The 24,356-nt window shown below is 41.0% G+C and overlaps 1 protein-coding gene and 1 pseudogene across 1 annotated transcript in view; both read right to left on the bottom strand.

The window, feature by feature from the left end:
* Positions 1–24,356, bottom strand: part of DOCK5 (dedicator of cytokinesis 5) — a 289,956-nt gene that overhangs the window by 215,348 nt on the left and 50,252 nt on the right. The window lies entirely within an intron of this gene.
* On the bottom strand, positions 4,782–5,030 carry LOC102841223 (annotated as a pseudogene).

Consider the following 24,356-nt stretch of genomic DNA (forward strand, 5'->3'; position numbering starts at 1 on the left):
TGGGCTCAAGTGTGGCAACGATGGTGAGGTTGGCCCAGGATCAGGCAGTGTGTCGTTCTGCTGTACACTGGGTCACTATGGGTCGGTGCCAACTCGATGGCACCTAACAACAACAAGTTGGTTCAGACTAATAGTGACCCTGTATAGGGTTTCTAAGGAGCAGCTGGTGGGTTTGAGCTGCCTATCTTGTAGTTTGCAGTCCAGTGGTGACTCTACAGCAACCCACCAGGAGTCCATAAACAGCTGTACTATTCACTATAGTACTCCTAATCTGGGTCTAATATTAAAGCTACACATTCTAGTAGTATTTACGTCTAGAGTTCTACAGTTAGAAAATCAAAATGAAAGAACATGCTCAACAGTTCTCAAGCTGAAAGAACTGAAGAAAAATTCAAGGCTCACGTTGCAATATTGAAGTATTCTCGGACAGAAAATTGAATGATGTAGAAAACATTAGAAGACAGAAGGTATACATAGAGTCACTGTAGCAATAAGAAATGGTCAATGTTCAATCAAGATCAAGAAACAATGGTACTAAAGGAAGAAGTACACTCTGTACTAAAGGTACTGGTGAAAAACAATGCTCCAGGAATTGATCAAAAGCAAACTGAACTGTTCCAACAAACTCACATGGCGATGAAAGGAGACTCTCACTCATCTGTGCCACGAAATTTAGAAGACAGCTAAGGAGGCAACTGATTAGAAGAGATCCGTATTTGTGCCCATTCCAAATTCATCTTGGTTGAAAGCAGAGAATAGAAAAAATATGTTTACTTGGGCTTTATTGACTATGCAAAGACTTCTGACTGTGTGGATCATGACAAGATATGGATAACATTACAAAGAATGGGTATTCCAGTACACATAATTGTGCTCATGAAGAACCTCTACATAGACTAAGAGGCAGCCTTTAAAACAAAACAAAGGAATACTGAATGGTTTAAAATCAGGAAAGGTGTGTACCAGGGTTGTATTTTCACCATGTTTATTCAATCTGTATGGTGAGCAAATAATCCAAGAAAGTGAATCACATGAAGAAGAACATGGCATGGGGACTGAAAGCAGACTCATTAACAACCTGCAGTATGCAGATGATATAATCTTGCTTGCTGAAAATCAAAGAGGACTTAAAATACCTGCTGATGAAGATCAAAGATAACCTTCGGTAAGGATTGTACCTCAATGTAGAGAAAACAAAAATCCTCAGAACTGGATCAATAAATAACATGATAAATCCTCAGAACTGGATCAATAAATAACATGATAAAAAGACTTCATTTTGCTTGGATCCATAATCGACAATCATGGAAATAGCCAAGAAATCCAACCACATATTACAGTAGGCAAATTTGCTGCACAAGACCACTTCAAAGTTTTCAAGAGCAAAGATATCAGAGCTGGATGACTAAAGTGAGTCTAACCCAAGCCATGGTATTTTTAATAGCTTCCTATGCATGTGAAAGCTGGACAATGAATAAAGAAGACTGCAGAACTGATGCATTTGAATTATGGTCCTGAAGAATATTAAAAATACCATGGACTGTCAGAAGAATAAACAAATCTGTATTGGAAGAAGTACAGCCAGAATGCCCCTTAGAAGCCATGATGGTGAGACTTCATCTCTCATATTCTGGACATGTTATCAGGTGGAACCAGTTCGTGGAGAAGGACATCATGCTTGGTAAAGTGGAAGGAAGGTCAGTGGTAAAAAAAGGAAGACGCCCAATGAGATGGATTGGCTTAGTGGCAGCCAGCAATGAGCTCAAGAGTAACAACTGTGAGGATGGTGCAAGGCTGAACAGTGTTTCGTTCTGTTGTGCATAGTCACTATGAGTGGGAGCAGCACCTAATAAGTATAACAGAGTTCTGTCACTTACCTTTTATTTTTCAATTTATCTCTTGTTGAGGAAAACAGATTCCTAGTCGGAACTGACTCAACAGAAATGAGTACACCATACTGAATTTTTAAATGTTCAAGATATTTAACTAAGGATGTCTGCTTTTAACACTTCGATTCCACATTTTACTGGTGGTTCTAACTAGTACAATAAGGCAAGGAAAATTCATAAAATGCTTACCAGTTTAAAAGGATGAGGTAAAACTATGTTTATTTGTGATATGATTATCTATGTAGAAAATTCTAAATAATTTACAAGGAGTTTACTGCACATAATAAATGACTTTAAGTTTCAGGGCATAAGGTCAATATATAAGAATTCAGGAAGACGGTAGAAGAATTGATGCTTTTGAGTTATGGTGTTGGAGGAGAATATTGAAAGTGCCACGGGCTGCCAAAAGAACCAACAGATCTGTGTTGGAAGAAGTGCTCCTTGGAGGTCAGGATAGCCAAATTTCGTCTCTCATACTTTGGACATACTGTCAGGTGGGACCAGTTGCTGGAGAAGGATATCATGTTTGGTAAGATGCAGGGTCAGAGAAAAAGGGGAAGACCCCCCCAGAGCAAGATGAATTGGCCAAGTGGCAGCATCAATGGGCTCAAGTGTGGCAATGATGGTGAGGTTGGCCCAGGATCGCGCAGTGTTTTGTTCTGCTGTGCATAAGGTTGCTATGAGTTGGTACCAAATCGATGGCACCTAACAACAACAACTAGCACCAAGCAATTGGAAATTTCTGGATCAGAATGTACAGTGTATTTCTTCTTATGAAATGTAAGTGAAATGTCCTACAAACCAGCATTCTTGAGAAACTCGTCCATAAGTACTAGGAAAAAATGTACAAGAATGGTCATGGCATACACCGTGTTTGTAACAGCAAAACCAGAATCAACCCAAAGTCCACTGAAATACTAAATTAAATTCCAACTAAGATCACAATGGGTTTTTAAAGAGCTTGACAGATAAATGACAGTGAAGGCCACCTGAAAGATTACCTGTGTGAAAACAACTGAGAATATTTTGAAAATTCAGAATTAACAAAGAGGGGCTTGCTCTAACACATTTAAAAATTATTTAAAGTTTCAGTAATGAAACCAAATTGATTCAGCTGGACAAAATTAAAACAAAACAAAAAACAAGAATTAACTTAATTGTAAGAAAGTTAAGGGGCTCTGGTAGCACCGTGGGCTGCGAATCAAAATATCAGTGATGTGAGCCCACCAGCTGCTCTGAGGGAGAAAGATGAAACCTACTGCTTCTGTAAAAATTTATAGCCTCAGCAAACTCATGGAGCAGTTCTACTCTGTCCTATCAGGTCACTATGAGTTGGAACTGAATGGAAAACAGTGGGTTTCATTTTTTATTTATATGGTAGCTAGGTGGGTTTGAACTACTGAACTTGTGGCTAACAGGCCAGTGCTTTTTCTACTGTGCCACACCAAGACTTTTACATAACCTGAGTAAATCACATAATAGACTCTCCTGTGTCTGGCTACTGTAACTCAACAGTGTCATTTGTGAGATTCATCTATTGCTACATTTATAGTTTGCTCAGATTCCCTGCTATATAGTATTCTATTTTATAAACTCACTATTTATCCAGGCAGCTACATGAGCCATTTCCAATTTTGAGCTCTTTATGGATAATGCTTCTATGAAATTCTTTGGTTTGCATATCTATGCATTTCTGTTGGGTATTCATGTACATTATAGATCGTGAAAGAAGTCTGGCGGCCCTAGGAAATAAGGACTGGGCTGCTAACCAAAAGATCATCAGCTCAAACCCACAGTCACTCTTCAGAAGAAAGATGAGGCTGCCTGCTGCAGTAAATATTTACAGTCCCATAAACCTATAGAGAGTCGCTATCAGTCAGAATCACTGTGAGTCAGTGGGGTATGGATAATTAGTCATCTTTTTTTTTAAAAAGAAAGAGAGTCAGATATATACTCACTGACCTGGAAAGATACCATGATATACATATATATATATATATATATGTATGCTTTCTTGTGAATTATGTAATAGTTTACATGGGAGGACATCAGCTTCACATTGATCCATCATATATCATTTCCTTGTCATGGTTACAATCCCTTCCATGCATCATCCATCAACCAAAGGGTATACCCTGCAAGCCTGGCCCCCTGTCATCCGCATACCGCCCCTCTCTCTCTCCAGGTCCAAAGTCTCCAGCTGCTCCATCTTCCCACATCATCATCCATGATATACTGTTAAACAGATTTTTAGAATAAAAATAATAAGCAAGTTGCTTAGTTATTATGTAATATGATTCTTTTTTTTTTTTTCTTAAGCAAAAAAGCAACCTATATACACATTTGGCTTGAGGAGCTTTGAGAAAGGTGTGGTAGCCTTGAGAAAGGTGTGAGGTACCTTCTCACCTGGCCCAAGGTGAGGCTACTGTTGTTGTTAAAAGTGCCATCGAATCAGTTCTGACTCATAGTGACCCTATATAGCTATAGTCACCGAGGCTGTGGGGCCAATAAAACATTAACTTTTTCTTTATATATCTCTGTATTATTTGATTTGTTACAAAGCACTTGATTCCTTTTTTTTTTTTTTAGTTGTAGAAATGAAGTATATTTCCTTTTAGAAATGAACAACTAAGAAAATGCCACTTAACATTGTTGGTACTAGGTCAGCAGGAAAAAAAAAAACACTAAAAAAAAGCTTGTCTCTCTGATAGTACCAAGGTGAAAATCTGGTAAGCTTTAATGAGCTTTCTATCCTTTCACTAGATTATTCTCTCTGCTGCTTTTCAGTTATGCTGTCCCACATTTCATAGTTGAGGTTTGGTAGCTTCAGCCATCAAAAACTTCATTAACAAAAGCAAATCCAACATCCACTGATTTCTCTCAAGGGGTACTCTAACCCACCATATAAGCTCTGTAGCCAAGAAAGCTACTGGCCTCTGATGTCCGTGCTCATCAGTCATAGAGCCAACACTTGGAGGTTCCACAATAACATTATAAATTATTCCTCCAGTGATGAGGAAGTAAGATGCCACCCTACAGCATACATGTCACGGCCTGTTGCATGTGCATCCAGGAAAGCTTCTTCACCTTCAGGTTGGGGCATTCGAGCACTAAGAACGGGACTTGGTACAAAGTCTCCATGTTGGCGGCAGCGGGCTTGATTCCTTTTCTTAGTGTCTTCATATCTAATGAATTATAGGAAAAAAGATGAAGCGGCATCTCCCTACACAGAGAGAAGACTCAAGCGGACTCCTGCAAATTCTTCCCCACCTTCTCTCAATTGAACTCTTAACATTTTTCTCTCCTGGTGAAATTGTTGTTGTTGTTTAGTGCCTTCGAGTCGCTTCCGACTCATAGTGACCCTGTACAGGGTTTCCAAGGATCAGCTGGTAGGGTTGAACTACTGACCAGGTGGTTCGCAGACCACAAAACGACAAATATTATATGACACAATTAGTGTAAAAACTTAAGAAAAGGTTTTCATACTAAAAAAACATTGATGGTTAACAAGCTTAGGAAGGAAGGGAGAGTAATTCACTTGTTAGAGGGTAGACACGGGTTAGTTCATGTGATGAGATGAGGAGGGCAATATAAAAGAAAGGGGAGGGTGGCAAAAGAATGATAAAGATAGGTGAAGACATAGGTAAGCATGTATGGGCTAAAGGGAATAGAGGTAAACAGTGATGCATACACGACCTTGAATTGAGACACAGGCTGAATGAGTAAGGGAGGAAGAATGGGATACATATATATATGCCACAAATAGATGAGTTTGAAAGAGGCATTTGTACATGAGTATTTACCTTTCCTGCAAACACAACTACCAATGTGATGGAGCATACAGTAGACAAAATGATGAAAACATCCTAGATATCATCAAACATCTTAAGGCAACGAGTTGCTGGGCCTGGGGGTTCAGGACCTAGTCTCAGGGGACACCAGGGTCAACTAGCATAACATAGTTCACAAAAACAATATCCTACATCGTACTTTGGTGAGTAGAGTCTGAGATCTTGAAAGCGCCTAAGTGGCCATGTAAACTACAGCTATTGGTCTCTCCATGTGCAGAAGAAATAAAGAGTGATAAGAACAGAAGAGGTTTAGAATCAATTAGTTCAAAGGACTAATGGAACATGTGAACATCAGTCTCCATGACTCTGAAACCAGAAGAACTACATGGCACCTGGCTACCACTACCAACTGCTCTGAAAGGAATCACGTTATTTAACAACAACAACAAAAAGGAACCAGGTTTACTGGTCAGAAAGAGAGGCTGGAAGAACCTGAGATTATGGCCCTCAATCACCCTTTAGTTCTAAAAAGGAATGCACCCTTGTGGCCCAATTTTCAGCTAAAGCAGTAGATAGGGGGGCGGAGACACTAGTAAGGTACGCTCACTAACGAATGGTCATTTAAGAACAAAAGGCAAAAGAGCAACATTTTCCTAAGTACACAAAATTGAGAAGGGATGGGAAGGTGGGTGGAATGCAAATAGGAACCATAGGGAGGAAAATGGATAACTGTTAAGTGTATATGATTTGTTTAATGCAAAGAGGATGGTCTTGTCTGTAAACTGTCACTCAATTCACAACAAAAAGTTTAATGAAAAAAGAAGGAAAAAGCATTTTCTCTCTCTCTCTCTCCTAGCTGAAGATGGACTCTAGTGTCGTGCTGCAGGATCAGCAGTTCAAATCCACCTCAAAACCCTCTGCAGGGTCGCTATGAGTCAGAACTGACTGGATGGCACTTAACAACAACAACAAGATGCAGACAGATTGGTGCTTACATCATCTGTATCTTCACCACTGCAAGGGAATGAGATTCAGAATGCCACCATTTCTTTCTTATGTTTCTTATGTACATAAAAATATCCATAATCTTTGCCATGGGATGCAAAGGTGACACTAGGAATCAAGGTAGTTCCAACTCATAGTGACTCTGTACAGGGTTTCTCAGGCTGTAAATCTTTGCAGAAACAGAAAGCCTCATCTTTCTCTCAAAGAGAGGTTGGTGGGCTCAAACCACCAACCTGTAGATAGCAGTCTAGTTCTTATCCTACAGAGTCTCCACACTTCCCATTAAGGACTGCTGTTAGGTGCCATCGAGTCTGTTCCAACTCATAGAGACCCTGTATAGGGTTCCTGGTGTGGTGCTGTGGGCTAATGCGTAGGACTACAAAGTAGTTTGAACTGCAAGGTCAGTGGTTCAAGCTCACCAGCTGTTCCTTGGAAACCTTTTACAGGGTTGCTATGGGTCAGAATCAACTCGTTGGCACTGAGCAACAATAATATGGGGTTTCCAAGAAACAGCATTAAGGACTAGAGGTCAGTATATAACTTTGGCAAACCAATTAACAAAAGAAGTTTAGGGTTTTTTTGTGTGTGTTTTAACACAACCTTGCTGATCGAATCAAGTTTAAATTGAATATAACCTGGCCTTAGTCTAGTTGTAGAAGGTATAGCAATAAATGAAATAGAAAAAGTTGATGGTGATAAACATGCTTAGAAAATAATGCTAGGTAAGGCTCTAGTGGAGTCCTGGTGTGACGCTGTGGGTTAATGCGCCAGACAGCAAAGCCGTTTGAACTGCAAGATTGGCAGTTCAAGCTCACCAGCTGCTCCTCAGAAACCCTATACAGGGTCGCTATGGGTCTGAATTGACTTGACGGCACTTAACAACAACAACAAGGCTCTGGTGGTGGGTGCAGTCCCTTGGAAGCGCCAACAGTATTAACTAAAAGCTTGGAGTCCTGGTGTGGCACTGTGTGTTAACATGCTGGACTGCAAGGTTGGTTTGAACCACAAGAGCAGTAGTTCAAGCTCACCACTGTGAGTAGGAATGGACAGTGCACTTAACAACAACAACAAAAACTTGGAGGTTTGAATCCACCCAGAGTTCCCTCAGAACTCAGAGGAAAGTCTTGATTTACTTCTGAAGGGTCAGAGCCATTGAAAACCCTATGGAGCATAGTTCTCCTCTGACGCACATGGGCTCAGCAGGAGTTGGAATTTACTCCACGACAACTTGTTTAAAACGTTTGGATAAGATGTTCAGAGGAGTCTCTCCATTTAGCAGAAAGTTAATTCTTGGAAGGACTTTTACAAATCTGAATAAGCATCGACAAAAAAGGGCCTAGATTTATAAATGTGCATTCATAACATTTTTTAAAAGTTATTACATTCATTCTTTCATTCTTTATTCATTCAATGCGATTCATTCCTGTATCATTTGATGCTTAGGTTTTTCAAATCTTAAAAGTCTTTCAATTATTTCTTCTCTCAATCATGAAATTCCAGTGCACTCTATTTAGTGAACAAAGACTCGGAATGCGTATTTCAAATCTTGGAGCATGTGGCAAGCCACTGGACTGGTATGAGCAAGCCACTGGGCTGTAAAAAGAACTGATTCATAACTACTCTGTTCCAGGGCTTTCAAATGGAAAGGCTAAACTGACTTGGCAGAGCCCCCAGAGCAAGAGCCTGTGGGAGCAGGACTCAGAGCAGGGTGAGAGGGAATCACTGAACAGAGCTACATCGAGTGCCATTTGTTGGCTGACAGCTACTGATGGCACCAGGGTAGAAGACACCTTGTGGTCATTCTCAAATGCTTCCTTCATTCCTGACTGAAGCTGGGAAGCCTGCTTCTAGTAAGGGAAATATGATGGCTTGTGGCCATCATATTTATAGTCATCTTTACTTATGTGGATTATGTGCTTGCTATGTGGCACAATAGGGTAAGTAGGGGACTACTAATCACAAGGTTAGTGGTTCAAATCCACCAGCCGCTCCTTGAAAACCATGCACAAAGTTACTATGAATCGGAACCAGCTCGACAGCACTTAACAACAACAACAAAGATAAGGGCATCCCACTCCAGGTTTTGCCAAGAGCCTCTACTGAGAGGTAGGGATAGGAGAACAAAGGAAGATTAGAAATAAAGGAATGATTTCTAATGAGTTCTATATTTCATTCAGTGTGCTAACATGGTAATAATTACGATTTGGGGTCCATTCTATCTGATTATCTGGCAGAAAGAGGATTTACAGAGATTCTGTTTCCTAGTCCATTGAAATGGCTATAGAGACAGGAAGTATTATTCTTTTATTTAAACTTGAGAAAATAAAGGGATGTCTGAGTCAGGGGTAGATTCAAGCCATCTGTCTCCTATAAGAGTGTTATCTACCCATCCCAGAAGTAAACATAACATGAACAACTGAATTATATTTCCATTTATTTTTAAAGATGGGATTTGGGAGTTACTCATAAGTGAGAAGGAAGAGGCCCTCAGGGGTATGGGCTGCATCTCTGGTCCCCCTTGAAATACTACTGAAATATTGCAAAGAGAAATCTAGACTCCAGGTCAAAGAACACACTAGAGGCTTATGAGACTCAGTGCAGAGTGGACCAGTGTGAAGACAAGGAAAACCAACTCAAAATTTATCCTCCAGGGAAAACATAGAAACTTAGAAGATCCCTCGTGAAGACCAACACCTCTGCTAGCTTGAAGGGATGAGAACAGAAGAAAGGGAAATTCTTGGAACACATTTCTTCACACCCCCAAGGCCCCAGAGGAACAGCACTGGGAAGTAGGAGCATAGGCAGCCCCAGGTTCCTGTGCTGATGGGATCGGCTTATCCATATAGTCAGGTAGAGCTGGACTGGAATCATAGCTCCACCACCTTCGAGCACTAGAACCCTGCCAAAGCAGGTGATAATTGCCTTGTGTTCCAATTCTTATAAGGATTAAATGCAATGAGAATGCACAGTAACTGTAAGCGCTCTACTGATGTTGCTGATGTGATATGAGTAGTAGTGATGGATATGAACATGCTGATTCGCAGCACAACTGGAATTTAACATTTGGCAAACTGTATCTATAAAGTTTTTAACAACACCCTTACTTTTTCATCCAGTAATTCCACTTATTCGAAATATTCTTTGGGGAAGGAGCAATACACACGAGGATTTAAGCATAAAGTGAAGCAGTATAAAACTGACATGGGGGCTGAGGCATCTGACCTCCTCTAACACCCTAACAGGTGAAGAGGCTCAAGGTCTACAGTCCAGCACTGACTCCTTAGAAGCCAAGGTCAGACATGACTCCACTCTCCATCCTTTTATCACTTCTGACACCAAGTGTCCCTTCCACGCCACTCTCTACTTCTCTGCTGGGTTTGATAATTAATTGCAACAGCCAGAAAGAACTCACAGACTATAATTACAATGAAGGAATTTATTAGGGAAGTAACAGGTTACAATTCAGATTCAGAAAAGCTCTTCAATCAACACAGCCTCTTCTCAGCCATGCCCATGGACAGGTCTCTCTGGCTCTGAGCCAGGCCTCTGCCCTGTTCAAACAAGCATTACAAAGCTCCTATAGCTCTAATAATAAGTGCCCAGAGGTACTCCGCTCTGCCAGTAAACCTCTGCAGAAGATACTCTGTGAGACTGCAAACCTAACTGAAGGCACTCTACCAGTAAACCTCCTTCCTCACCTTTCACATTCTGTCGACCTGGAAGCCCACTGTTATTATCTTCTGCCCATTTCCTGGATCCTGCTGCTGTTTCTCACTGCCTTCCATGTGGCAGCTCCCTTTATCTATTCGTCTAGGAGTTTCTCAGTACAGGGATCCCAGGTCCAAAGTGCAATCCCTACTCCTAGTTTTTCTTTCAAGATAGCCGTGAGGTGCTCCTTTCTGTCTCTGAGGTGGCTCATTTTAAGCCTACCAGGATGACAAAACTGACCAGTCCCCTTATATGGTTCCACACACCATATCTACATGGCACCACCCCACACATAGATGCCATGTACCTCATTTACATTGCTAGCAAACTATCCAATTTCCTTGGTGGGCCATAAGCACCTCATTTGCATAGTCCCACCCAATCATTTGGAGAGTGACAGACTATGGTGAGAAGAGTCATACAAGTAACTCACTGCAATTGGTAATTGGGAAAAACAGTAAATCAGTTAAATACCTAACAACAGTAGATATTTTCCAAATAAACCATAGAAATACAGTCTGATAGGCAGACTGATCCCAATTATGAGTAATCTAAAGAGCCAGGTTACTACGTTTGGATATGTCATGAAATAAGGAGATTTGAGCGATTAGATATATATGAATGACATCCCTACTCACACCCCACTGCTGCCAGATAACACACAGCAGACAGGAAGTATATTCTGTGTGAAACTGAATGAGAGGTGATCCAGACTCAGGGAACTGGTGAGGGGCTGGACTAAAAACAGGACAAGGGAGTTGACATAATAATTTGTGTTAATGACCCTAGCCACTTAACTCCCACAGAAGCCTGGCTTGTTCTGTGTTGGTGTAAATTAGAAAACATTTTCCCAAGAGAATCTGAACTGCTTCAAATCTATAGATGAAGACATTTGAAGGTTTCTAAAGAAAAAAAGAGTGCATCGGTCAGTATACCCACCATTCATTAAGCATTCAATCTGTATTTAGTTAACCTCATCCTTATATGTGAACAAGCAGTCCAGGTAAGTAAAGGAAGGAAAACAAACCCGGCAAAAAAAAAAAAAAAGATAGTGCAGGTATCAGAAGAAAACTTAAAAAAAAAAAAAGCCATGATATTGTGTCTCTGGAGTCCCGGGGTGGAGCTGTAGGATAAGCACTGGACTGCAAGGTCAGTGTGAGCCACTAGGTCAGCAGTTCAAATTCACCAGCCACTCCTAGGAAACATTACAGAGGGTCACTGAGTCAGAACCAATTCAACAGCACATAACAATAACAACAACATCATTGTGTCTCTGAAACCAAAAGGAAACAGGCAGTAAGTAACCAAGTCTGGGTAACTAAACACATACTCATTTTCATCAAAGTAGCATATATGACATATATGTAACCAAAGCTGTCCCTCAAATACAATGGCGATATTAGGACACTTCCTGATTAACAGAAATTAAGGGAATTTGTAGTGACCACACCAACTTTATAAAAAATGCTAAAGGGTGTTTTTGGACTGAAAACTTACAACACCAGACAACAACCTGTGATTAACATACATGACACCACCACCCAGAACTCAATCCAGATATTATACGTTTTTAAAATAAAACAAGAGCCTTGTTATTGTTAAGTGCCACTGAGTCAGTTCCGACCCACAGTGACCCTGTATAGGATTTCCAAGGAGTGGTTGGTAAGCTTGAACCACTGACCTTGCGGATCAAATTAACTTTGCAGTCCAGTGCATTAACCCACAGCCCACAGCACACAAGACTGAAAATAGGGATTCAGAGATATCAGTGTAAAATTTAGTCAAATACAAAGCAAAAAGATACAGTTTAGATACAGAACTTCCAAATGGCAAAAAAGTCAAGTAGGCTTCAAGATAAAATAGACTGATTTAAGCAGGGAATATGCCTGCACATCAAAAAGAAGAAGAAAATTGTAAAGATTTGGTAAACACTAACATGACAGAAATGAAAATGAAAAAGAAAACCCACTAACAAAAAGAACTCAGTATAGAAAATTAATGTGGAACCAAGAATCCAGCAACACACAAAGAAAAGAAAAAAAACACAGAAAAATGACAGCAATCAATTCATCTCTATTGAGAATTACACTGAACATAAATGGATTCAATGTACCAGTCAAGAGACATAGAGAGCAGAATGCATCAGAAAATAGGATCCTTCAATATGCTGCCCACAAGAAACATATCAAAAAGATGGAGACAGCCTAAATGCCCATCAACAAAAGAATGGTTAAAAAAAAACTTTAGTCCATATACACAATGGAATACCACACAATGCTGAAGAGTAATGATTAATCTGTGAAATACCTCATAACCTAGTTGAATCTGGAAGACATTATGATGAATGAAATTAATTACAAAAGGACAAATATTGTATGAGACCAATATTGTAAAATGTTTTTGTTGCTGTTGTAAAGCTTTCTTGATTGTACAACAAGGAGATTAGCAGAGGAAAGATGAAAGTAATAGGAGACACAGGGAGGAATGCTATACTTAAAGTGAATAACAGTGAATACTGTTAACTGTTGGTACATGGGGGTGATTGCAACCATGCAATGAAGCAAAGGACATGATTTGTTGAATGTAAAACTGATGATCTGCTTTGTAAACATTCATTCAATTCACACAAGAAAGTTCTAAGAAAAAAAAAAAAAAGGATTTGTTTCAGTGATACAAACTGGATGCAGTAGCTCAAAAGAGGGAACAAATCTTTACAGCGAGGCTCATTCCCACCCCCTCGATACACAGGGTACATAGGGATGGGCAACTTAGACATTGGCTACTCATATGGGGTGGGGTGGGGGACCTACAAAGGCAAAAAGTGACTGGCTTACAAGCTTTCAAGAGGGAACCTAGATCCAGAGGGTGTGGAGGAAAGTAGACTCTCCACTGAGTAGTAGCCAATCTGTCTAGGTGGGGCTGATGAAAGGAGATGGGGATAGGACTCATGTGGTACAACAGTGAATAATTGGTATCAGGACTGACTGTGAGGGCTGGAAATGTAAAGACAGACTACCCTTAGAGGTCCAGGAGACCACGGCCCCACCCTTTGAAACCAAGAAGGCCCTCCTTCCTGTTCTCCTGCCAGTTCTGCTATCTTTGAACTTCTCCAGGAGATGATCCTTTACTTTCCTTGGAGGATAACAGATGTTGTCCTGTCTCTGACCACTTGAGTCTAAACTGATAATTTTCTGCTGTGCTAGTTGGTTAGATCCATTAGTGACAGGCTTAACAAAAGATTACACAGCCATGTGTTCGTTGAAAATTCTAAAATATGCATCCTTAGTTGGCACAACAGAATTTTCCAAATCTTTAAGTGGTTTCCCTTTTGGACAGTTTAATTTAATTTAATTAAGTCCGTTTCTTTCCTCTCACATTTTACTATAAGCAGCAAGGAGAAACCGAGATCTTGATTTTTGTGGTTGTTAGGAACTATCAAGTTGGTACCGACTCACAGCGACCCTATGCACAAAAGAATGAAACACTGCCCAGTCCTGAACCAGCCTCAAAATCACTGCTACGACTGAGTCCATCATTGTGCCAATCCATCTCGTTGGGGGTGGGGGGTCTTCCTCTTTCTCTCCAATCCTCCACTTTACTAAACATAATATCCTTCTCCAGTGACTGGTCCCTCCTCACAATATATCTGAAATATGATAGACAAAGTTTGGCCATTCTAGCTTCCAAGGAGCACTCTGGCTGTACTTCATCCAACAAAAATTTGTTTGTTCTTCTGACAGTCCATGGTACTTTCAATATTCTCCTCCAATACCATAACTCAAATTCTTCTACGATCTTCCTTATTCACTGTCCAACTTTCTCATGCATATGAGGTTATTGAAAATACCATGGCTTGGGTCAGGGCTCACCTTAGTCCTCAAACTGACATCTTCAACACTTTAAAGAGGTCTTGTGCAACAGATTTGTCTAATGCAATGCATCATTTATTTCTTGACTGTTTCTAGCATGAGTGTTGATGGTTGATCCAAGCAAAAGGAAGTTTTTGACAACTTTAATCTTTTCTCCATTTATATGGATATTGTTTACTGGTCCAGTGGTGAGAATTTCTGTTTTCTTTATATTGAGATGCAATCCATACCAAAGGCTGTCACATTTGGTATTTTAAGTCCTCTTCACTCAGCAAGCAAGGTTAATCATCTGCATATCACAGATTGTTAATGAGTCCTCCTCCAATCCTGAAGCCATGTTTTTCTTCATATAATCCAGTTTCTCGGTTTATTTGCTCAGCATACAGATTAAGTTAAGTATGATGAAAGAATACAACCCTGGCGCACACATTTCCTGATTATAAACCATTAGGTGCTCCCTTATTCTGTTTGAACAACTGTCTCTTGGTCTATGTACAGGTTCCTCACAAGTACAACTAAGTGTTCTGAAATACTCATCTTTTGCATTATTGGCCATAGCTTGTCATGATCCACACAATCAAAAGCCTTTGTGTAGCCAATATAGCACAGGTAAACATCTTTCTGGTATTCTCTTCTCTAAGCCAAGATCCATCTGACGTCAGCAGTGATATCCCTCATTCCACATCCTCTTCTGAATCCAGCTTGAACCTCTGAATTTCTCTGTCAATGTATGCCAGCAGCCATTATTTTTTATTACCTTTAATAAAACTTAACTCATATGGGATATCTCCTAAGTTTCTAAGAGTTGGATCGCCCCTTCAGGTGTGCCAAGGTGATGGGACCACCTCCCAAGGGAGAAGGGGTGGGGCTACCATGACCAAATTGCTGAAGAATGGACCCAGCATTCCATAGTTTTATTACCAGTGAGCCTGACAGGTGAAGCCTCCACCCAGAATCCAGAAGGCATGGCCAGCACCTAGAGTGTGGAGGGTTAGGGTCAGTGCCCAGATGCTCTCAGAAGACAGAGGTTAGTTTTCAAGCCTTGAGAGCTCACATAAATTGTTCTGTTGAGTTTTGATTTGCTTGGTGCTGGTTATCCGTTCTTTCCCTCTAGTTTCCCTATTTGCAGTGGTATTAACTACCTTGTGTCTGTTTCACCGTTGTAGCTTGGAAACAGATAATTTGCATATGGATTTCACAAGTTCACAGATGAGGAATTTTATTCTAGTATGAAATATACCTGAAGTCTTGCCCATATTTTACTTAGATGATTTAGAAGGCAAGACTTCAGACTTGGAGTTGATTTAAGATGTTAGGGATGATGTGATAAAGTCGTTGTGTTTTGCATGTGGCAAAGACATGTCTCTTTTTTTTTTTTTTTTTTTTTTAAGTTTTTGTGAATTATGTGATAGTTTGCATGGGAGAACACTACTAGCTTTACATTCATCCTATAGTATTTTGTTTCATTGCAATGATTACAATCCCCTCCATGCATCATTAAACAACCAAAGGGAACACCCGGCATGCCTGCCACCCCGCCCCACTGTCAACACACAGCCCCTCTCCCTCCCTGAGTCCTGAGTCCCCAGCTGCTCCTTCTTTCCACATCATGGTCTTTGCCTCCATCTCTGGCGTCACAGCTTCTCTGGGTAGGGTCCCACACTCCACTCTTCTCCCTTGATGGTCCCAGGGACCTCCACTCCTATACTGCAAAGTCAACCACTCCCCTCCTTTTGTTACAAAACGTCTACCTTTAGATTTCTGACCCTCACAGCCAGAGTCCTTATAACAATTATTCACTATTGTACCACAAGTGTCTTATCCCCATCTCCTTTCATCAGTCCTGTCCTAGCAGACTGGAAACCATTCAGTGGAGAGTCTACCTTCCCCCATACTCTCTGGAACTTGGCTCCCTCTTGAAAACTTATAAGCCAGTCACTTCTTGCCTTTGTCTTCTCGAGCTGACCTTTGAAATTTTCTGTTCAGCTCCTGTACCTGCTCACTTCTCCCATTTACTTTAGCATCTCTAAGCTGGAGAGCAAGTTTCAGAGTATCTGCTGATATCCATTTTGGTCTTTTCCTTCCTTCTTGTCTTCTTAATGATATTTTGTTTTCTTCCTGTACGATGTTCTTGCTGTCATCCCCACAACTCTTCTGGTCTTCAGTCTTTCGTGTCTAATGCATCAAATCTGTTCTTGAGATGGTCTTTAAATTCAGGTGGGATATATTCAAGGTCATATTTTAGATCTGGTGGACATGTTTTCTTTTTCTTCAGCTTCAGCCTGAATTTACATATGAGCACTTGATGGCCTGTTTCACAGTTTGCCCCTGGCCTTGTTTTGGCTGGAATGGAGCTTTTCCACTGTCTCTTTCCACAGATGTAGTCAATTTGATTTCTGTGTACTTCATCTAGTGAGGTCCATGAGTGTAGTCATCTTTTATATAGTTTAAAAAAGATATTTGCAATGAACAAGTCATCGGTCCTACAAAACTCTTATCATGAAATCTCCAGCATTGTTTCTATCACCAAGGCCAGATTTTCCAACCACTGATTCTGCCTCTTTGTTGCCAACCTCTGCACTCCAATCACCAGTAATTATCAATAAATCTTGATTGCATGTTTGATCAATTTCAGACTGAAGAAGTTGGTAGAATTCTTCAATTTCATCATCACGGCTTTAGTGATTGATGCATTAGGTGGTTGTTGGTGTTAAGGTACCTAAAGTCAGTTTTGACTCATAGTAACCCTGAGTACAACAGAAGAAAACACCGCCCGGTCCTATACCATCCTCACAATTGCTGCTATGCTTAAGCCTATTTTTGCTGTTACTGTGTCAATCCACCTCATTGTGGGTCTCCCTCTTTTTCACACTAAGATCTTGTTTAGTGCATGGAAATCTCATTGGCCAAATACTAACGTTCATCACTTACAAATTCTACTTTCCACCAAACATGTGAACACAATTCAGGTAAGTTATTTGCTACTACCTAAAAAGTATCACTCCTTGTCCATTGTACAATCACATGTTTATTGTTTTCCTTTAAAAAAAAAATCTTTTCATTGTGAATTCAGTGAAGGTTTACAGAGATCATCAATTTTACATTCAACAAATCACACATTGTGCTTCATCTCAGCGATGACAATCCCCTCCATGCAATAACAGCTATTCCACTTTCTCTTTGTAGTTTGTTTCCATTTTATCCGCCTTCCCAACTTCTGTCCTTAGGTACGTTACCCTTTTAATTTTGAATGACTGACCATTCTATGGTGAGCATACCTTATTAGTATTGCTGTTCCCCTTTTATATACCTAGCTCCTGCTTGGCTGAAAACTGGGTCAGAAGGGTAAGTTTCAGACATGAAGTCAAGGGTCATAGTTGAGGGTTACTTCAATCTCTCTCCAACCAGTAATCACAGTCTTTTAGAATTCTGAGTTTTGTTCCAAATTTTCTCACACTATTTGGGACCTTCTTATGTAGTCCCATTCAGAGCCATTGGAAGTTGTAGCTGGGCACCATCTAGTTCTTCTGGTCTCAGAGTCACTGTAACCGATGCTCACCTGCTTCATTGGTCCATATGATTAGTTGATTCTTCAATTCTCATCATTCTTCTTTCTTCCACAGACAGAGAGACAAATACATGCTCATTAGCAGTCACTACTGACCTAAGCAGGACTAAAGACCCTGTATAGGCTTATGCCAATTTTCCATGGTATTATCATTTTCTTTTAAAGATTTACCAGAATGCTTTAAATAGCTACATTTAAATATCTACATTTATAGCAACATCTGGTAGCTACATTTATAGCAACATCTGGTAGCTGGTGCCATGTGTATTCTCTAAAATGATAGAGATTCCACTGAGCCCTCAGTGGAATTTCCTTTGAAGTCTATATTTCTACCAACAGACTCTTTAAAGTAATCTAGATTTTTACTACTGTTGTTAAGTGCTATTGACTTGGTTCAGTTCATAGCAATCCAGTATAGGGTTTCCAAGGAGTAGGGTGGGTTTGAATTGCTGACATTGCCGTTAGCAGTCCAGTAAGTATCCTATAGTGTTGCACCTTAAAACTCTTCAACTTCCACCCATAACCCAGCTCCAAAACCACTTCCATACTGTCAGTGTTTATAAAACAGTGTCCTACTTATCAGTACCAAATTATGTCTTAGTTATCTAGTGTTGATACAACAGAATTATCACAAGTCACTGACTTCAACCAACAAAAATTTATTTTCTCACATTGTAGGAGGCTGGGAATCTAAATTCAGGTGTCCTAGCTCTCTGTGTTGGCTCTTGAGAAAACTCTCTCAGCTTCTGTTCTTGGGTGACCTATGTGTAGTTTGGCATCTCTCCTTTTTTGTTTGCTTGTTTACTTTCCTAGTTTAATTTGAGTTTTATAACTCAAAAGAGATTTACTCAACATGCCCTATGCTAATACTGCCTCATTAACACAATAAAGATAACCCATTTCAAAATGAGATTATAATCAAAGCACTGTTGTTGTTGTTGCTATTGTTAAGTGTCGTGGAGTCTCATAAAGACCCTATGTAGGGTTACCGAGGAGCAGCTGGTGGGTTGGAACTACCAACCTTGTGGTTTGCAGTTCAGTGCTGATCTCATAAAGACCTGTGTAGGGTTACCGAGGAGCAGCTAGTGGGTTGGAACTACCAACCTTGTGGTTTGCAGTTCAGTGCTGATCCTGCAGAGCCACACCAGGAGCCCCAACCAAGGCAAGTTGTTGTTGTTCAGTACTTTAGAGTCAGCTCTGACACATAGCGATCCTATATAGGATCGGGTTTCCAAGGAGCAGCTGGTGATCTTGAGCCGCCAACCTTGAGGTTCAGACCTACTTTGCTTTCCAGAGCATTGACCTACAGCGCCACACCAAAACTCCCAACCAAGACATTTTGTTGTTATGTGCTGTGGAGTCGGTTCTGACACATAGCGACCCTATACAGGGTTTCCGAGGCTGTAAATCTTTACAGGAGCAGAAAGCCTCATCTTTCTCCCGCAGAACAGCTGGTAGTTTTGAACTGATGACCTTGCGGTTCACAGCCCGATTCGTAACCACCAACCAAGACACAGAGGTTAGGATTTTAAATTCTTCTTGGGGAATATAATTCAACCCATGCTGGTGTGTATCTTTACACTTCAAGAACCAAACATTCGCAAGGTGAACAGCGTGAATGGTAAACTCAGATACAAAGGCAAGGCTTATGAGAGTGTAAACCCGGAGGCAAAGTGCAGGTACGGCCACCATGACCTATAGATATTTCAGCCTGCTCTGGCCTCCGTTTGGCCTCCAACACATAAAAGGAGCACTATATTCATGCTGCACCTCTCTCTCCTTAAACTCTACTGATCCAGGACACAAGAAAAAAGAAATTTATCCTATCCTCACCTGACACACAGTGTTTCTCTTTTGCCCAAAGTTGCCCTGTTCCCACGGAATACTATAATTGCGGTGTTACTCTAGCTTATCCAGGTTTTAAAGCTGAAATCAAACTGGTCTCCCAATTCCCCCATGCTTTTCAAATGGACACAAAGAGTCAAGTGGTGCCATTGTTCCAGCGTCCCCTGATCTGGAGGACCATGTCCAGTGCTGGAGAGGATGACTCCTTCACCGAGTCCAGGGTTTCCCTAATTTAGGGACCATCACATTTCCCTATACCCTCCTTTACAGATCATGCCTTTACCTCCAGTAAACACTAGAGGTGCCTGGGAGGAATGCGTCCACTAGAACACATTATATGAAGTCTTTTATTCTAGTTATTACCTTGCTGTTGGCCAAGAGGAAATCTGCAGTATAAAATGAGCCCTGGTGGCACAGTGGTTAAGCACTAGACTGCTAACCAATAGTTCAGTAGTTTGAACTCCTCTGCCACTCAATAGGAAAAAGAAGTGATAGTCTACTTCAGTAAAAATTATAGCCTACAGGGCAGTCCTAGTCTGTCCTGTATGGTCTCTGAGTTGAAACTGATTTTACCACAAGGTGTTAAGTCTCTTCAAGTCAGTTCCTACTCATAGAGACCCTGTATAGGATTTCCTAGGCTTTTAAACCTTTGCAGAAGCGAAAGCCTCATCATTCGCTGAGTGGCTGGTGGCCTCAAATCGTGACTTTTTGTGGTTCACAATCCAGTGCTTATCCTATGGAGCCCCTGCACCCCTGACAGGAGCAGGAGAGAGAGAGTGGATGACTAGATAGAACACAAGGCATTTTTAAGAGACCTGAAATTATTTTGAGTGATGCTGGACCAGTGGCTTCAAGACATTCTGCATTTGCCAAATTCTTTAGAACTAAACAACACAGCAAACACTAACAATAATCAGGGACTTTAGTTATTAATACTGCATCAATATTGGCTCATCAAATGTACCACACAAATAGGAAATACTAATAAATGGTGAAACAGTGTGCCCGGTCAAGGGGATTATATGGAAACTCATTATACTTTCTGTGCAATTATTCTGTAAGCCTAAAACTGCTCTAAAAATAAAGTCTAGTTATAAAAGTATAAATTGGTGAAGGAGCAATAGATCAAAGCATCCCATTCTGATCCACAGGAGGTTGGCAACTGATAGAATCTCAGTGAGGTAAAAATCCCATGTATAATAAGAGTTATTAGCAGTATTGTGCTACACAACTGGCTGTTGAGAAGACAAAAATGAGACTGAAATCAGGAACTACTGGGTTACATGCATAACCTATGTTCAGGTATGAAAATGTCACTTCCCCTATAACAGAGGGTCTCAGAAATGGTATATCCCACTTGCATAACCAGGATAGTTGTCGTTGTTAAGTGCCATCGAGTTGTTTCCAACCCATAGTGACCCTTTACAGGGTTTCCGAGGCCCTAAATCTTTAAGGGAGCAGAAAGCCCCATCTTTCTCCCACGGAGCAGCTGGTAGTTTTGAACTGCTGACCTTAAGGTTCACAGCCCAATTCGTAACCACTACGCTATCAGAGCTCCTTATAGCCAGGATTACATGACCCAAAATCACATCTCCCAACTCAGAATCAGTGGGCAAACTCATCTTTCTTTACCCTATGGTACAGCAAACATGCTGGGAGCAAAGGCAGAATACTCAAAGGTCACAATCAAAAAAAGGAGTAAGCATAGTTGAGTAAAGCCTTAATTTTCTAAAAGCAGGGAGAGTATGTGGGGGTGGAACCGGACCTTGTAATAGGTTTGTTAACCAAAGCACCAAACTCTCTCCCTCTTTCTCAAAGGACTAGAGAGATCTGGTTGCAAAGACCATAGTAAGAAGCATGTTTCCAGCTCCAATCCAATAATTTTTAAGAGCAAATAAATTCATGATGTCAAGATTAGAGCCGCTGTGATTTTAGATATGCATTTAATTTGTTATTACTTTTCCTGGGGTGTGAGGAGGTATTCACAAAGAAAGTTTATTCCTCCCTGAAGGCTACTTGAAACACATTTCTAAACAAACTCTAATGCAGCATGAGGAAACTGTATACCCAAGTCCTCAAACTCAGGGGTAAAAGAGAGCTGACTCCCAGTTCTAAAGTTTCTCAACATTTTGAAAGCCTTCAGAAAAAAGTCACTACAGATACACAATACAAAGGAAAAGTTACAAATAGTTTAACCAGCCAGAAAGGGAGAGATTATCAGCTCTGCTTTGCTACATTCATGCTTTTCCAGGCTGTCCCCACTTTTGTGTGAAACAAACTACTGTGTCTAGGTGAGGAGAGCTTCAAGACCCAGGGATACCCCAGGGAAGGGACTGTAACACACCCTGGGTTCTCCATATAGCTATTCCACTTCAGGCCGGAAATAGAGACCTCCCCCACCTCTTGGGTCTGGGCCTGATCCACAGGAAACTTCTCTCTTGATTAGGCTCCTACTGAGCCAAAGGTTTAATTTTCCATCTTTCATTCCAACCCACACATCCCTCCACTGTACCCAGCCATAGACCAAGAGGCGAGTCAGGGGCCTTTCCAAACAAACTCGCCCACCCACAATCATACTGGGGAATCTACAAAGCTCCTGCTAAGAATCAATTGGACCTTTTTGTTTTGTTTTGCTTTGTTTTCAATCAAGAAATTATCCTTTAAACCACCAGATACTATTCTCTAACCAGCAGATTAATCCTTGTTCAGGAATTTTGAAGTGAAAATTCAGGGGTCAAACAAGCAAAACTGAACCCTAATGCTTTCTTAAAGAAGCCTTGTTAGTGTAGTGGGTTACATGTAAGACTGTAACCACGAAGTCAGCAGTTTGAATCCACCAGCTGCTCTGCAGGAGAAAAATGAGATTTTCTACACTGGTAAAGATTTACAGTCTGAGAAACCCTATAGAGGGTCACTATGAGTTGGAACCAACCTGACAATATACAACACCAACAACACTTGATAATCTATTTTCTGAGCACTTTCATGTAATTTTGGTAGAAGATATAAAACTGGGGGGATCAGGACTATGAAGATGATCTTACCAGAAATCTCACTGGCCTTAGAAAGGAAGTCTTGTTTGGTTTTCCCAGGGTCCAGCACAAAGGGTCTCCACCCTCTCTCTTGTGAGCAAGTGAGACACGGTCAAAATGATGCAGGCACTCACTAATGATTTTAAACGAATTGGTCACAGTCGTATGGCACATCTGGATATTGCCTTTCAAAACAGATTTTCCAAATAAAATGGGATCCAGATGCTATAAGCAGATTTATATTTGCTCCCCTTCCTAGGTGCCTACGTAATACCCCTACTAGAATGCAAGCTCATTCAGGTCTGGGTTAGAGTCCTTGCCAACTGCCCTTAGCACAATGTTTGGTTCATTGTTGCTCCAGAAAAAGCTGATTTAGAATGTAAAACTAAAGTTCTCTCATGTAAAATATCATATAATTCACAATAAAACATGAAAAAAAATTTCATGGACAAAAAAAAAAAAAAAGGCTGATTTAATAAATGAATACAAAGAAGGCATTTCAAATGTACCAGGATCAAGCATCAAACAATGCCAACTGCAAACTGTTCTGATACAATTATACAGGTGGCTTTAAATTTAAGAAATCTTGATCCTCTCATCCATTAACGAAGACGGCACCAAAAGCAAACAAAGAAGTCCATGCGCCTCTCAAAACTGAAGCCAAAGGAAAATCCCTTTCCAAGACTAAGACTCAATGGGAATACTCGCTCTGATTGGTAACCACGTTCATCACCAATAAGGGGAAATGAGGAAAAAACAGCAATGAAGCTGCAAGCTAAGCCCTACAATGCTCAACAGACTCCTGTGAACCTGGGTGGAGACCTAGTTGGTCAGCAGTGTGCCAAGTCCAGGGGACTCTTGGACCCAGAGTCAGTGACATAGCGACAGAGGACTAGAGTGGAGAGTGAAGCATCCAGCTGATAAATAAGAGAGGGTATATGCATAACATCCACACTTGCAGATAATACCCACTTGACCTGGCTTCAATGACTGGATGATCTGAGCTCAAACAGAACAAGAAAGAAGAGGAAAAAAATAATAATCTGATACAATTTGATGAACCTGTAGCTCAAAAGAGGGAACAAATCTTCACAGTGAGTATCATTCCTACCGCCTCCACCTCCTCCACACACGGAGAGGACAGGGATGGGCAACTTGGACACTGGCTACCCAGAATGGGGGGAGGGGGGGGACAGAGGCAAGAAGTGACTGGCTTACAAGCTTTCAAGAGGGAACCTAGATCCAGAGGGCATGGAGCAAGGCAGAATCTCCACTGAGTAATATCCATTCTGCTTAGTTAGGGCTGAAAAAAGGAGATGCAGATAGGTCCCTTGTGATACAATAGCAAATAATTGTTATCAGGACTCACTGTAAGGGCTGGAAATGTAAAGGTGGACATTTGGGGGCAAAGGGAGGGGAGTAATTAACCTTACAGTCTAGGAGTGGAGGTCCCTGGGACCACCAAAGATGAGCGGAGAATGGAACCCTACCCAGAGAAGCAGTGATGCCAGGGATGGAGGCAGAGATGATGACATGGGGAGACGGAGTGGCTGGAGACTTTGGAACTGGAGAGAGTGGTGGTGTACAGATGATAGGGGGGCAGTCTTGCGGGGTATAGCCTTTGGGTTAATGGATGATGCACGGAAGGG

Source organism: Chrysochloris asiatica, unplaced genomic scaffold (assembly GCF_000296735.1).
Source record: "Chrysochloris asiatica unplaced genomic scaffold, ChrAsi1.0 scaffold00064, whole genome shotgun sequence".
NCBI classification, from domain to species: domain Eukaryota; kingdom Metazoa; phylum Chordata; class Mammalia; order Afrosoricida; family Chrysochloridae; genus Chrysochloris; species Chrysochloris asiatica.